Source organism: Gossypium hirsutum, chromosome A07 (assembly GCF_007990345.1).
Source record: "Gossypium hirsutum isolate 1008001.06 chromosome A07, Gossypium_hirsutum_v2.1, whole genome shotgun sequence".
In the NCBI taxonomy this organism is placed as follows: Eukaryota; Viridiplantae; Streptophyta; class Magnoliopsida; order Malvales; family Malvaceae; genus Gossypium; species Gossypium hirsutum.
In genome coordinates, this window is record NC_053430.1 from 6,411,508 (window position 1) to 6,428,457 (window position 16,950).

General features: G+C 30.7%; 1 pseudogene; it reads right to left on the reverse strand.

The window, feature by feature from the left end:
• Nucleotides 1-4,946: 4,946 nt before the first annotated feature.
• Nucleotides 4,947-8,150, reverse strand: LOC121232318 (ACT domain-containing protein ACR4-like; annotated as a pseudogene).
• Between the last annotated feature and the right edge of the window lie 8,800 nt (nt 8,151-16,950).

Here is a 16,950-nt window from a genome sequence, read left to right on the forward strand (position 1 = left end):
GGAGAACCACACAGGTTGGTTGGTTACCTTCAAAATTTTTTATTTTTTATTTTTATAAAAAGAAAATTGTTGTTAGTTGCTATAATTGTATAGAATTTGAGATTTAGTCCTTCTATTATTCTACTTTTTTAACCTAAAAATCCTAGTCCGATTTATTAATTTATCATATTTATTTCCTATCAATCATATGTCAAGTCATATGAGAATTGAGGACAACCTAATCAAAATTTTAATTTGATAATTTTGACAAAAAATACTTACAATTTAATGGCCGAGTTGAAATTATTTAATTTTAAAAAAAAGAAAAGAAAAAAGTAACACTTGATTTTTAATTTTTAAGTACAAGAACTAATAGCATACTTTAATTTTTTTTTTTAATCTGTCGTTCTTCCCAACAACACACTCTACAAGGTTTAAACTTTATCTCCTTAAGAGTGTATAGTGGTGAAGTTAAAAGAGTGGATAGTGACTTTGCCCCCCTTTGGTTAAATGAGAAAACTTTCTATTTAGCCCTTCTCAACTTAAATAATTCAAATTAAGTTTTTAACACTTGAATAAATGAAATATTTACATTTTCAGCTCCCCAATCATGTAATTTAAGCATTTAACACAAAATTTTTAATTAACTCCCAAATAAATTTCCGCAATGTAGCTTAGTAATCCACAGTTCAAAATCTTGTTTTAAAGCTCTTCATAACTATAAAAAGAAAAAAAGAAAAAAAAACCTTGGTCAAATTACAGTTTGAGTCCTTGTACTATACTCAAGTTGGGTTTATTGTGCATACAGGGTGTGGAATTGGAAGTGATAACAGAGGACCGGTTTGGGGTACTATCAGAAATCACAAGAATAATTCGTGAAATGGATTAAGCATTAAAAGAGCAGAAATAAGGAGGAATGGTGGAAAAGCAAACGACAGGTTCATAGTAAGTGATGTGATGGGAAATGGGGTGGTTGATCCCAAAACCATGGAAATGGTCCAAAAAGAAATAGGAGGATTAGGAGAAGAAGAAGGTTGTGGTATGAAGGTTGAAGGGAATAATTCCTCCCTTTTATTATCTACGAAACTTCCCAAAGAAAAACCGAGACAAGGACAAGTTTCTCGTTTGGGAACTTGTTTAAAGGAAGAAATTTCCATAACTTCAATAAACTCATCAAATCTTGTTCTTAAATTATTATAATATTAATCTGTCTTTGTTCCCTACTGGTTTTTGGAGGGGAATTATAGCTTATTGCTTGTGTGTTTCCCATATACATGTATAGGTTTGGTTTTGTATGTAAATTAATTTTACATAATTGTTGCAATGAAACTTTGGAGGATTTAAACTTAGATGATGATGCGAATTCAAATATTTGCAAGTATTCAATTTATTAGATAAGTCCTTCTTATCATATCAGCAATGACCCCATGCAATAATAAAATGTCTCTCAGCTCAACTTTCTCTAATCTCACCCTTCACCATTGCAACTAAGTCTAGGCTCCCCTCTACTAACTCATTCCATCCTTGATTTCATGAACTTGACCATTGCGATTGACTCTAGCTTTGCTCTCCCTTTGAATCATTGATTCCACCCTCGATTTCCCTACTTGACAAATAACTCAAATATCCATCATGGGAAAGTATTCATAGCTTCAAAAGTTAAAGATAAGTGGAGTATTTTTCACTGCAAGTTCATCTGCTATATGTTATCATTATCAACCATGGAAATATAAAATACATCTTTTTAGAACCATATATTGTTGGAAATTAGGTTGGATTTTGAGGATCATTCGTCGATGACGAAAGAACAGCTTCTTTTTAGTATCAACGTTAGAGGCCAAGTCTGTAAACATGATATTATAGCAAACGTTCATGTTAGGGTGCGCACAAATAAATGTTAAGACTTGATATTATAACAAAACATCTTCATGTTGGATTTTGATTTCGACAGTGAAAGCTGGGATTAGAGAAAGTTGAGTTGAGAATGAGGTACATGACATTTTATTGCTGCATTGAATCATTGCTGATGTCTCTAGTTAATGGAATAAAATTAAAATTAAAAACCTTCATAAATGGGTGGTGTAATTTAAGCTCTTATGTGTCATTTTCTTTTATCTGCCTAGGTTTTTTTTTTTTAATTCATATTACAACACTTGATAACATCTTAATCGATTTGTACACTTCTTAACAATATATAAATAATTACTCAATATTCGCTTTATATTATAAACAAATCTATTTTATATTCCTAAATAAATTTGAATATCCATCCTTGTACCTTACTTACTTTTTAAGTCATTAATTTAAAAAAACTCACTTAATAAATTCAAATATTCAACAATTTAGAATGTTGAACGAATAATTTATTTGATTCGGATACAAATTTAAATAAGTTAATTAAATGCAAATAATAAATATATTTAAACAAGAATATAAAGATAGTATTTGATAAATAATATTTTCAGCTTTTTTAGCTGGTTGTAAGTAGTGGTAAATAGAGGTTTGCAAGACTTTCTTCAGTTAAACTTCAAAACAAAAAAAAAACTTTAGATAAATAACTTTTTACTCAACAAATTGAGAATGAAATATATGGAACAACGTATATTGCCATATTGTTCAAAAATTACTCTCTATAACATTCTCTCAACCTAATAAGAATGTCAATATATCAATAACTTCCATTCTACTACCTCCAAAGTTCAAAGTAAATCTAAAAAATATTCACTAATTAATTTCCTTAATAAATATTTAATTCCTTAGTAATAATATTTTATTTCAATAATTTCACCCATCCGTGGAACCAAATATTTTAACCCAAACGAGAGTCCATTCAAAACCCAGTCTTATCCCAACCCTACCCGTATTAAATATTATACCATATTACTTCTATTTTATAATTTAATGTATCATGTAACTTTTCATCACATATAGATAACATATATGTTAAAATATTAATGTTAATAAATATTTCAGCTACCAATGTTTATAAATTTAGTGAAATAAAATATAAAATTACTAAAGTAAAATAAAAATAATATATACTTCCATTTTGGGGGTGAACTTTAATGAATTATATTATCCACCTATCTATATGGTTGGATTGAAAAAAAAATTGAAGTAAATCACAAAACTAATGATGAATTGTCAACATGTTATTACATGTTGCAATTCATCATTAGTTTGTGATTTACTTCAATTTTTTTTTTCAAATCCAACCATATAGATAGGTGGATAATATAAATTCATTAAAGTTCACCCCCCAAAAATGGAAGTATATTATTTTTATTTTACTTTTAGTAATTTTATATTTTATTTCACTAAATTTATAAACATTGGTAGCTGAAATATTTATTAACATTAATATTTTAACATATATGTTATCTATATGTGATGAAAAGTTACATGATACATTAAATTATAAAATAGAAGTAATATGGTATAATATTTAATACGGGTAGGGTTGGGATAAGACTGGGTTTGAATGGACTCTCGTTTGGGTTAAAATATTTGGTTCCACGGATGGGTGAAATTATTGAAATAAAATATTATTACTAAGGAATTAAAATATTTATTAAGGAAATTAATTAGTGAATATTTTTAGATTTACTTTGAACTTGGAGGTAGTAGAATGGAAGTTATTGATATATTGACATTCTTATTAGGTTTGAGAGAATGTTATAGAGAGTAATTTTTGAACAAATATGGCAATATACGTTGTTCCATATATTTCATTCTCAATTTGTTGAGTAAAAAGTTATTTATCTAAAGTTTTTTTTTTGTTTTTGAAGTTTTAACTGAAGAAAGTCTTGCAAACCTCTATTTACCAACTACTTACAACCAGCTAAAAAAAGCTGAAAATATTATTTATCAAATACTATCTTTATATTCTTGTTTAAATATATTTATTATTTGCATTTAATTAACTTATTTAAATTTGTATCCGAATCAAATAAATTATTCGTTCAACATTCTAATTTGTTGAATATTTGAATTTATTAAGTGAGTTTTTTTAAATTAATGACTTAAAAAGTAAGTAAGGTACAAGGATGGATATTCAAATTATTTAGGAATATAAAATAGATTTGTTTATAAATATAAAGCGAATATTGAGTAATTATTTATATATTGTTAAGAAGTGTACAAATCGATTTAAGATGTTATCAAGTTTGTAATATGAATTAAAAAAAAAAACCTAGGCAGATAAAAGAAAATGACACATAGAGCTTAAATTACACCACCATTTATGAAGGTTTTTAATTTTAATTTTATTCCATTAACTAGAGACATCAGCAATGATTCAATGCAGCAATAAAATGTCATGTACCTCACTTCTCAACTCAACTTTCTCTAATCCCAGCTTTCACTGTCGAAATCAAAATCCAAACATGAAGATGTTTTGTTATAATATCAAGTCTTAACATTTATTTGTGCGCACCCTAACATGAACGTTTTGCTATAATATCATGTTTACAGACTTGGCCTCTAACGTTGATACTAAAAAGAAGCTGTTCTTTCGTCATCGACGAATGATCCTCAAAATCCAACCTAATTTCCAACAATATATGGTTCTAAAAAGATGTATTTTATATTTCCATGGTTGATAATGATAACATATAGCAGATGAACTTGCAGTGAAAAATACTCCACTTATCTTTAACTTTTGAAGCTATGAATACTTTCCCATGATGGATATTTGAGTTATTTTGTCAAGTAGGGAAATCGAGGGTGGAATCAATGATTCAAAGGGAGAGCAAAGCTAGAGTCAATCGCAATGGTCAAGTTCATGAAATCAAGGATGGAATGAGTTAGTAGAGGGAGCCTAGACTTAGTTGCAATGGTGAAGGGTGAGATTAGAGAAAGTTGAGCTGAGAGACATTTTATTATTGCATGGGGTCATTGCTGATATGATAAGAAGGACTTATCTAATAAATTGAATACTTGCAAATATTTGAATTCGCATCATCATCTAAGTTTAAATCCTCCAAAGTTTCATTGCAACAATTATGTAAAATTAATTTACATACAAAACCAAACCTATACATGTATATGGGAAACACACAAGCAATAAGCTATAATTCCCCTCCAAAAACCAGTAGGGAACAAAGACAGATTAATATTATAATAATTTAAGAACAAGATTGATGAGTTTATTGAAGTTATGGAAATTTCTTCCTTTAAACAAGTTCCCAAACGAGAAACTTGTCCTTGTCTCGTGTTTTTCTTTGGGAAGTTTCGTAGATAATAAAAGGGAGGAATTATTCCCTTCAACCTTCATACCACAACCTTCTTCTTCTCCTAATCCTCCTATTTCTTTTTGGACCATTTCCATGGTTTTGGGATCAACCACCCCATTTCCCATCACATCACTTACTATGAACCTGTCGTTTGCTTTTCCACCATTCCTCCTTATTTCTGCTCTTTTAATGCTTAATCCATTTTCACGAATTATTCTTGTGATTTCTGATAGTACCCCAAACCGGTCCTCTGTTATCACTTCCAATTCCACACCCTGTATGCACAATAAACCCAACTTGAGTATAGTACAAGGACTCAAACTGTAATTTGACCAAGGTTTTTTTTTCTTTTTTTTCTTTTTATAGTTATGAAGAGCTTTAAAACAAGATTTTGAACTGTGGATTACTAAGCTACATTGCGGAAATTTTATTTGGGAGTTAATTAAAAATTTTGTGTTAAAATGCTTAAATTACATGATTTGGGGAGCTGAAAATGTAAATATTTCATTTATTCAAGTGTTAAAAACTTAATTTGAATTATTTAAGTTGAGAAGGGCTAAATAGAAAGTTTTTCTCATTTAACCAAAGGGGGGCAAAGTCACTATCCACTCTTTTAACTTCACCACTATACACTCTTAAGGAGATAAAGTTTAAACCTTGTAGAGTGTGTTGTTGGGAAGAACGACAGATTAAAAAAAAAAATTAAAGTATGCTATTAGTTCTTGTACTTAAAAATTAAAAATCAAGTGTTACTTTTTTCTTTTCTTTTTTTAAAATTAAATAATTTCAACTCGGCCATTAAAATTGTAAGTATTTTTTGTCAAAAATTATCAAATTAAAATTTGATTAGGTTGTCCTCAATTCTCATATGACTTGACATATGATTGATAGGAAATAAATATGATAAATTAATAAATCGGACTAGGATTTTTAGGTTAAAAAAGTAGAATAATAGAAGGACTAAATCTCAAATTCTATACAATTATAGCAACTAACAACAATTTTTCTTTTTATAAAAATAAAAATAAAAATTTTGAAGGTAACCAACCAACCTGTGTGGTTCTCCTTTCAATGGCAGCTTCAAGACATTCCATAACTCTTTGTTGTTCAGCTTCTGAACTTATAGGGAACCCATCAACATGTCTGATATAATATTCCTACAAAAAGAAAGAAGTGATTTTACAATAAATACCCACTTTAAATTTCATTAAATAATGACAGTTCCATGGAAACAACATATTCCATATCCGTTAAACAACAAACAGTATCAAACAATAGCTTTGGTCGATCCAAGCATCTTATGGTCACAACTGTATAATCCCTATCACTACAATCCAACACAGTTACATGTGGTTCCATCGAACATTTGTCATTATGTCTCTCAAAATCTCTATCTGCTAACAACATTGATGCAATCTTCGACCTGTATGAGTTTCTCTTGATGTTGAAACAAACATTCTTGCACTTGGTGTTCTTAAAATCACTGTCCCTTTCATTACATTGAAGAGTAGTTCCTTGATTGTTGAAAGCCCGGTCCGGGTCTTCGATCGCGTGACCTGTTGACCGGTCCGGTGATATGGATAACGGTGGCGGCTCGAGCGTTGTGTGTCCATATCTCGGCGTTTATTACATTGCATCCCATATCAGCTAAAACCGCGGATAATTCGGAAGAGAAGACCCGGCCTATCATTGCCGGTTAGTTCTATTGTAGTACTGGTATGGTCTTTGGAAGGGATTAAATTAGCTGAGCTCTTCATTGAATTTAAGATATATACTTTGGTTTCAGTGTCTGTAGAATTTAACAATGAAATTTTTAAAAGTATCGTAATGATATTAATATCATACATGGAATCCCACCAATTTACGCTTACTTTTTGTATATAACAGTGTCTTTCATCTGTAATTTTTCCCTCGATTATCTGTCACATAAAACACTGAAAAAACCAAACAGTTTGATATAATTACAGCACTGTTGTGGGGAGGTCGGGCTTGCTCTGAAAAAGTTTGCCAAGTGTGTTCATAGGGAGCTGATGGATCCCTCAAAAGAGATAATATTGGGCGTGGAGTGTTTATGCTCTATTTATCCTCGGGTTTGGTCTCTTGACTCCAAAAGAGCCTTGAAAGATTCACGGAATGGGAGGCCTCCATCCACCAGGAAATATGAGTATTTGCACTTGGTCGGATTTGAACACATTTTACCCACAAATGCTATATTAGCTCACATTTCTTTGGTTGGTGGAGGTGTTTTCACTCGTGAACCCTCAAAGCTTTTGTAGAGTTGGAAGATAAAATCCGGAAGTAAAACCAAGCATAGACATCCTATTCTTGGGTACAATACCAACCATTGTCGGGAGGCCTTTTTAAGAGTCTATAAACAACATTTCGCAAACTTGCTTAGAGCCTATAAATACAAAAATTATGAAACATACCATCCATGAACCATCCAGCATCAGAAGAGATATAAGCTTTGGTTACATTAAGGTTAAGGTCTGAAAGAGCTTGGACTATTTCAAGGAGAATCTCATGCTTGTTCACACTATCAACCTAAAAAAAAAACACAAATTACCAAAGCTTATTAGTACAACCTTATGCCATCTATAGCATGATTATTGATACTGATTCAACCTTAATTCAATTAGCACCATTATTATTGTAACAATTACATGAGTCTGAACATGCTTAAACACAGTCTTATGTGAAAAAAATGATACCTGTATAAAGGTAGCATGTCCACAAGCACCATTGTCAACAATAACTCTACAAAAGAAATGGAATTCAGCCCATTAAAAGCAACACAAAAAACAACATAAAATCTAAAACAAAAAGAAAAGGAAAATGGATTAAATTGAACTGAATTGAATTGAAACTTCAAAAGAAAACAGAGAAAATACCTTGGAGGGTTGATTCTCCTATTAAGCTTTGCAATTCATCATCCATTCTTTTTTGTTTCTCAAAATATTCAAACGAAAGAGGAAAAAGAAAATAAAGAAGAAGATAGAAATTAGAATGGGCAATGGAGGAGATAACAGAGACTAAAGGAAAAAACAGAGAGAAGGCTAAAAGGGTACAACGGGAGCTTGGTATCCACGTGTCGGTTATTGATTGGTTAATGTAAACAGTTAAAAGACGTTACTTGCGATGCAACTGAATAAAAAGAAGGTTTATTCTTTGGGTGAAATCATCATCACACCCCACCTTTATCGAATTAAAGAGTCCGTACCGTACGCGGGAAGGGTTTAATCCACGTGACAATGTGAGAATTACGTTGCTTCATTCATCTTAATGTCACGTGCCATGTCTGCCGGAGCTGGACGTGGTTCCCAGCGGCAATATAGTAACCGGAAAGTATGAAGAAAGGTTTGGAGTTTGAACTGAAAGAAAAGCATTAGAGATGCTAACATCTTTCTTAATATAGAGTATTAAATTCCAAAATTCAACTTCACATTCTTTTTTATTGTTAAATCAAGATCCCATTCTATTTTTATTTTTAATATCATTTTTCTTTAAAACTTTTCCAGGGTTTATTTATATACAAAGTAGAGCATATTAATAGTGAGATTGATTTATTCCATCCAATATTTTTTATTTTTGAATTCGTCATCATAATTTTGAACAGTTATTTTCGGATTTATTTTGAAAGAGTGAATTTTGCTTTTAACCTTTTCGATATTATTTAGTAAATTTCTGAAACAATTTCTCAAGCAAAGAAAAATAATTAATAACTTTTTCATAATTTTTTATATAAAATAAACATATTTAAATAAAAATAGCATTTGGTTCGATTCTTGTAAATATAGTTAAGAGGAAAAATTATTATTCCATAAATTATCCAAATAACCTAATTTGGGTAGGCTTTCGATTTCTTAAATTTTCTTGTTTCGCTCTTTAGCATGACTCTGAATCAAAAGTTAAATAAGTTGAATTTTCGAATTTTTTTCAAATTTTTTAATTAATTTTAAAATATAAATTGTTGTTAATAATAAATTTATAATTAAAAAACCAAGGATGAAAATAAATCAAGACATAATAAAATATATTATTGCTAAAAGAATCCGTAAATAAAAATAATAATAACAACACAACTTATGAGTTTTTACCAATTTTTTAATTTTATTTTTCGGAGATTAATTATAAAAAGGAACCCCAATCTTAAAAACTGGATCAGGCAGTTAAAAGCTGAAAAATGTAGAAGATAAAGCATGAAAGCAACTACAGTGATTAGGAGACTATAAACGTGGCCATATCTAAACAGCAAAAGGCTTACTTTTTAACATTGTTGGGAGTCGATTGCTGTTTGGTAGGACTACTTTGTAGAAAAACAAACAACAAGAATATCTTCTCAATCTCAGTTTTCTTTTGGCATTTTCCAGGGGAAATGTGTGGAACTTTCCTGAGAAATTTCGTTTTTTGTAAGATGTTTACGTGGATCTTATCTACATGACAGATAACTGTATCAAGGACATTAAAGTTTCTTTAATCTCTTTTCTTTGCGCTTTTTTTTTAAAGCATGGTTGAGAAAGGAAATCATGTTGGTCTATTCAACTATTTGATTTCTTATATAATTATATTAAAATCAGTAAAAGATGAAAACCGAGAACAAGAAAAATTTGTTGATGATCATTAGAATCGGATTTATTTTATTTTATTTTGGATTTTTTAAATAAAAAATAGATATTCTTTAATTGATTGGTTTGAGATTTAACCATGTTGAGAGGATTGATTTTTCGAGAAAAACCTTCGAAGTAGTGTATGTTAGGAAGCTAGTCGAACTCCTTACTATGTAAGTATTCTCCTTGAGTTATGTCAGAGTTTGTTTCTCACCTCCACTAAGAGCCATGTATGGTTCACAAATGAGAAGTGTCTCGAGGCAACAAGTTGTTCGTGAGCATACGAATGTCGGGTTATCTTCACATCTTTGGTTTTGTCGCTTGTTGGGGTAAGATTGGACCATCTCTTCTTCTTGGATAGGAGGTTTGTTCTTGAGGGTCCCTTCCAACCCTTAACTCTTCAAAGATTTCCTTATTTCTTAGGTTGAGCTCTTGTTGTGTTCTTGTTGCTTTTGATACGACCTTTGCTATGTAGAGAGTTGTTCTTCTAATACTTTTATTTTTTCCCTGCATTTATATAAATTGCTATAAGTCTAGATAGGGGATTTGAGAGGTTTGCTCATCTTGAGGGGCGTTGGTGTTGTCTGATAATATTGCGAATAATAATAAGGTGGGGTTTGGTAGTATTGGGGTAGTTTCCTAGTAAGAATATGTTGAGGTTAATGGACGCTGGGATCTTGGGAAGATTTAGTTAGATTGTTGGTACTGTCCGGCGTTGGTTTGAGGTAGATTTTGAGTTACTTGTGGTTGAGTTTATATTTTTTTTCTAGTAATCTTGGTTCTTGCTTCTACGTTATCGGAATGCCAATGGACTTGCAAGTATGTGGCTTATATTTGGTGATTCGAGTCCCCCTACATGTAAATGATCTATATAATTAATGTTATGCACTATACTTATACCTCTCCTTTAAGCCTTGCAACTCACACCTCTGCCAATTGGGCGTTCCCCCTTCATAAACCCCTATAGGGTTCTTGGTGGAGAAGGGAGACAAAATATTGACACGAGGACAATATCTTACATTGTTGAGGAGTTCGGTAAGTTGGCCACGGGACAACACTTCAAAGACTTATCTCGAAAAGCTGACCTCTTCAACAATAAAAATTAGCTCAAATGGTGCCATATTGCCTAAGTGGTGACCCATATGCCATAGGTCAGGGGTTCAAACCCCACCAAGAGCAAAGATGCTCATGTCCCCTTCATGAGTGGTTGTGTGCCCACATACAACCTGTTGCCTCAAGGTGTTCCCCATCGTGAATTGTACATGGCTCTAAGTGAAAATGGGAGCAACTTTAATATGACTCAAGGATGATACCTATCATTGTGGGCCAATTCCCAACAAACAACACATCAAAATTTTCCTATTATTCTTATTCTTAGATTAAAAAAAAACTTTTATGTTTTGATTTTTAAAATATATTTTTAAAATTTAATATATTTCTTATTTATTTTTATGATTTTTAATGTCTACTTATAAGATGACTGATTTTAGTTGTTTTTAAGAAATATTGAAATCTCAATTTGTCAATTTAGTTGAATGGAAAATTGGAGGTCCGAAGTGATTCTTTTCAACGATGATGTCTTTAAATTCCAGAAAGAATATGTAAGGTAAATGTGTTTATAAGTCGGATTGAGTTGAATTATTGCATAGTATTAACATAATCTATATTTGTCCAAGCTCGGTTTGACCCAAAATATAGGTTTTAGATTTTGCCTAATTTTATTCATATTTATAATTAGTAACTCAAATCTATTTTAAATCTATTCATACTTCTTTTAAAATATTTAACTAATTAATATATATTTATTAAAATTTTAAACATACACGAATTAATATATATATTATTATAGACTTAAGTTTTATTCGATATAATCATGGGCTGGAATAGTATTGAAGCATCGCAAAAAAGTCCAATTACGACCTAGCATGCGGACATTTTTGCCTCGTTAGTAAATTCTATGTTAAAACCCACTAATTTTCTTGACTTCACCAACTCTACCGCTTAAAACATTAACATCTACTACCTTTTCTTTGCTTAAACTTAATAATATAATAACCACAATAACATGTTTTGTATTTGGTAAAAGTTATTAGATTATATTTTATCTCTTCTACTAAAAATGTGTAAATTGATCAATATACATTAAATAAAAAAGTGACCTAATCCTTTCTGTTAAAATTCCATCAATTTCTATTATTAAAAATTAACATGGCTAATAAAATAATCAAACAATAACATGGGGCATGCTACATGTATCTTATGCTACATACAGAGACTAGATTTTAATAGAAGAAATAGATGAAATTTTAATCAGAAAAATTAATTTACTTTTTGGTCTAACATAAAATGACTAATTTACTTATTTTTTAAGTAAAAAATAAATACAATCTAAATTCTAATTAAAGGCATATGTGGTGCCCTAAGAAGAGGGTCAAAGCACAGTGTAGTGGACGAGGTAATGAACATTCATGCATGCCACCAATTTGGGCAGCAACATATTGAAGCTTTTTTTGTCTTTATTACAGGATAAAGCCTACAAAGCTAGCTTACCAACCATTTCACCGACCACAAATCATCACAATTTGATACCCAAGAATCAATGAATTCACCATCCATCCCCACTTGTCTATCACTCATGACTTGCCAAAACACAGTAGCTAAGCTTTTGTCTTCAATCTCTGGTCTGGTCTGGTCTGGTCTGGTCTGATCATAAAAATCGCCATTAGGAGACCACCCATTTTTGTGGCTAATCCAGACACCCTTTTAGGAGGTGAAGTTGAAATGGTTGGTTTTAAGATACTGAGTGCACAATCTATGGAGACACCATTATTTGTTGCGTTTAGCATTAGCATGAATTATGACTGGCTGCTTTTTAGATTGAAATATGTATGGGGCTGATTATTATCGACTGTCACATTTTTTCAGACAACATTGAAAGAAATAGGTGGCAAGGTTTCGGAATCTTTATATTTTATTGCAATACACATTGGCTAGATTTGGGCCGAACTTTTATATATATATATGGTATTAACATTACACATGTTTCTTTCGATATTTTTCCAATTAAAATATAAACTTTGTACACAAACTCATCATATTTATAAATAATTAATTTAAATTTTTTCCATATGAAATATGGTTATTTGTCCAAATTTTGGTGCATCTTATTTTTTTGAATTTTTTATTAAAATATTAAATATAAACCACTTAATATTTAAATTATATATTATATATATATATAGTTTTCACATGTTATAAATTATTTAATATGTAAAAAATAAATAAATAGTGTATTATAAATTTGAAAATGAATTAGGTCAAATTTAAACTCTAGATGTTGGAGCTCAAATTCAACTCATATTTAAGCGAATTTAAATTTTTTAAATCAATTTTGATTTTAACATTTTTTTCAAATCTCCTAAATATTGTGTACGAATTAAGGTTTCGACACCTAACTCAAGGACAAATATATATGTTTTTAACTCTTTTCAAGCAAAAAATGAAACAGTCCACTGTTCTTACCCCATATATGAGTCCAGGACAAGTGATTTATGGAAAACAAGGAGTCCAAAAATCATACATCAACATTTAACTAACTATACCATATATCAAGCACATAAATTACATCAACATAAACACTAGGCCTGTTAACCGAAATGGTGTTAATTTATTCTTAAATTTAGGTTCAATTCACATGTAACTTGTGTGAATGTGTGACTTACGAGCTAAAAAAAAAACAATATAAACATAATATAAACATTTTATTTATATCTATTCCTTTTTTTTTATCATAAGATACATATCCAATCGGCAAATTTAAGTAGCATTAAGCAAGTTATATCAACCTAAGCAGATGCAGAATTTCCCTTGAGGGCCTGAAGCACAAGTTGCACTAAGGAATTTCTCATGCAAAGCCTTTTTACATTCAGCAATACATTGAGGGAGAGTGCATGGATTGAGCTGGATCCCGAATGCACCTTCCACAAGACTCGGACTCAAAACTAGCACCCCCATTGCCATTGCAATGACAATCAACACTAACTCGAACTTCACTCCTTTAGCCTCCATTGGAAATATCTTCAAAGTTAGAACAAACACCCTTTGTCGCTCCTTACAACAAAAACAGCAGGTCTCATTACATATTTATAGCGAGAAAGAGAATATGTTGGTCTAATTATGTTTTAGTCCCTCTATTATACTAAACTTTACGATTTAATCCCTCTACTCTAGTTTGACGTGATTTGATTCTTTTATTTTATAGTGCTATTAATATATCCAAATTCAATTAGCCATGTTCAACCAATAACAGATTTACATATCAGCTAAATGGTTATATCATCACCTTAACAACAACTACAACTAAATGTGTTATCAATTTGGATCTACTAATAATATTATCAAAGTAAAAAGAGCAAATTATATCAAGTTTAACATAGTAAAAGACTAAAACTATAGTTAAAATATAATTAAGTATAAGAGTTCCTTAATGATCCCCCAAATAATAATGGAGGGTCCATGTGATAAACCAATAAAGTTGAAGAAAAGAGCACAAGATTAGAGATGAAAGGTATATGAATATATATTAATGGAGATTCTCCATCTATGAGGCAACCCCATTATGGTTTATAATAGTATTGTGTGCTTTAACTTTTGGATCCACCAAAAAACACCAACGGGGGCATCATTTGGCCACTTTCTCCCCCCATGGATTAGTGAAGTGTTAACCAATGAAGGCTCAACGTTTGGATTATAATTGCTAATCGGTGCTATGTTATCCCACGTGTTGGCATTGTATTTCCAAATCCATCTGCCAATCTTAGATAAGCACAAAGGCCATAACAAGCCAACCCACTTCCCACAATTCCATATGCATATGCTTTACTACAATTACTTAACTAGGAAAGATATGGATCTTGTTGTTGTTGTTGGGTTTATTCTGATGCTATTTGTCCTGCCAGACAGCCACTCTTTTGGGTTTTATTTTATTTTATTTATTTTTATTTTATAATTTATATTTAAAGTTTGTAGGTATCGTTTCCAATAATATCGTCTTTAAATTTAAATTTGAATTTATTTTGAGAGTATAATTATTTATCATTACACCCAATACTTGTTAGTAATAATACTGTTGCAAGAAATTAACCTAAAAACTATAGGTAGTATTGATATTGAGCAAGAATTGTGCATAGAGCACTGATATTAGGAACAATATTCAAAATTACAAAGAGATGTTAAAATCTAATAAAATGAAAATGTTTAAGAATTAATATAAAAATAATGAGTAAAAAGATGTATTATTATTAAGGGTGTGGATGAGGGCAACATGGTTTAAACACATATCAAATAGGTATTGACAAGAGATTTAATATATATTTCATATCACCTATATATATTTATATCTTACCGTGTATACATATATAAGATACCACAACATCAACTTTTGGATTTCCCTCAATTCACTAATTGATAATTGGTATGTTTCAAAGAGAAGGTATAATCATTGGAAGATTTTATCTTTTGAATAGGTAAGATGGAATTACTCCCCCTTAAATAAATCCTCAAAAAATGAAAAATAAAATCAAGAATAAATGAAAACCTCTCAAAAGCAAAATATACAATGAATAGGCTCAACAAGTTTTGTAGAAGAACATGAGTATAACAAAGAAAAATTGGATTTTTGCTCAAACTTTGTAAGCTTTTTTATTGTCTTTGTTTGAGTATATTTCAATTATATTTACTCTCTTATTGATTTGGAGATGTATGGAGCTGTTGGAGAGAGTTTCTACTGTTGGAGACATTAAATTTACGAATTTAATGTAGTTTGCAGGGTCATGAATCGAAACCATAAAAGGTACTTAAAGAAAAATATAATTGTTAGAGCTTCGTGAGTATCGGAACCAAGAAGAGAGGTTTTGGTACCTCATTAGCAAGTATCGATACTTATGAGAGTTAATATTGATACCGTGCTCCCTTATTTGGTAATTTTTGCCATTGGCTTGCCAAGTTTCAATGCATGTAAGGCATGTACCTTCAGGCAAGTATTAATACATTGACCCTTATTTTGTAATTTTGGTTATTGGCTTATCATGTACCAATAGATCATGTCTAGATAATGATACATAGCCTCAAATTTACTTTAAAAATCCTCAAAATATTTGTAGAAGGACAAAAATTTATAACAAGTCTAGGACATTTGAAAATTTATTTTTTGAATTTTATAACTCTTATGAATAATTTAAGTGTAGTCGAATTAAATTAAAAATATAATTAAAAAAATTATAATTTATTTTATTATATCAAAACAATTAAAAATTAAAGTTAACAATCTTATCCTTTTTTATATAACAAAACATAGAAAACTTTAATTTGAAAAAAACTCCTCCTGATTAAATCAAATATTATTTTCAAATTGTACTCTCATATCTAAACACATCATCTAGGTTGACGAATAAAAGATCCTGTTGGGTCACCTTACTCATGCTCCCTTTACCATTACATGACTCCTCAAAACGAAATTAGTATGATTACTCATGCTCATAGTTACTGTCCAGGGTCAAATTGCTTGGCACGGTTGATCTTGATTATCACCCTTTTCATTCATTAACATGGCAAATGGTCGGCAATCCCTTGTATTCAATCAAATTCGAAGGCACCCTTTTATCCACTGTAGTGTTATAGTCAATTTTCACAACTTGTTCATGAAGTCATCTCACCCAAACTACAACATGGGAGGGGGTGTTGTTCTTTAGTAGAAAAATCCCAACTCCATAGGTGAACGGTGAAGTAACTCCCATAAATTATCCATGGTCCCTCCATAGGGAAGCTTTTGTCTAGATCAATTAATTCTCCTGATAAGTACAATCGACCTATCATTGCATCCCTATACTTTTTGTCAATCAAATTATGCGCTCGATTCAAGAACCGAGTGCTATTACCACCACACTCTTTTCCACGACACACCACCAAAATCTTTGGATGACTGCTTCTCCATCTCGACATCCGTCATCATTCAATTAAATCCAACATCTTTCTCTTTTTATGCAGGCAGGGGTCTCAAATTTCCAGTGTTAATCATGTTTATTACAACTGTGGGTCCAAACTCCAAAATTGTGATGTTTGATTCCATTAAG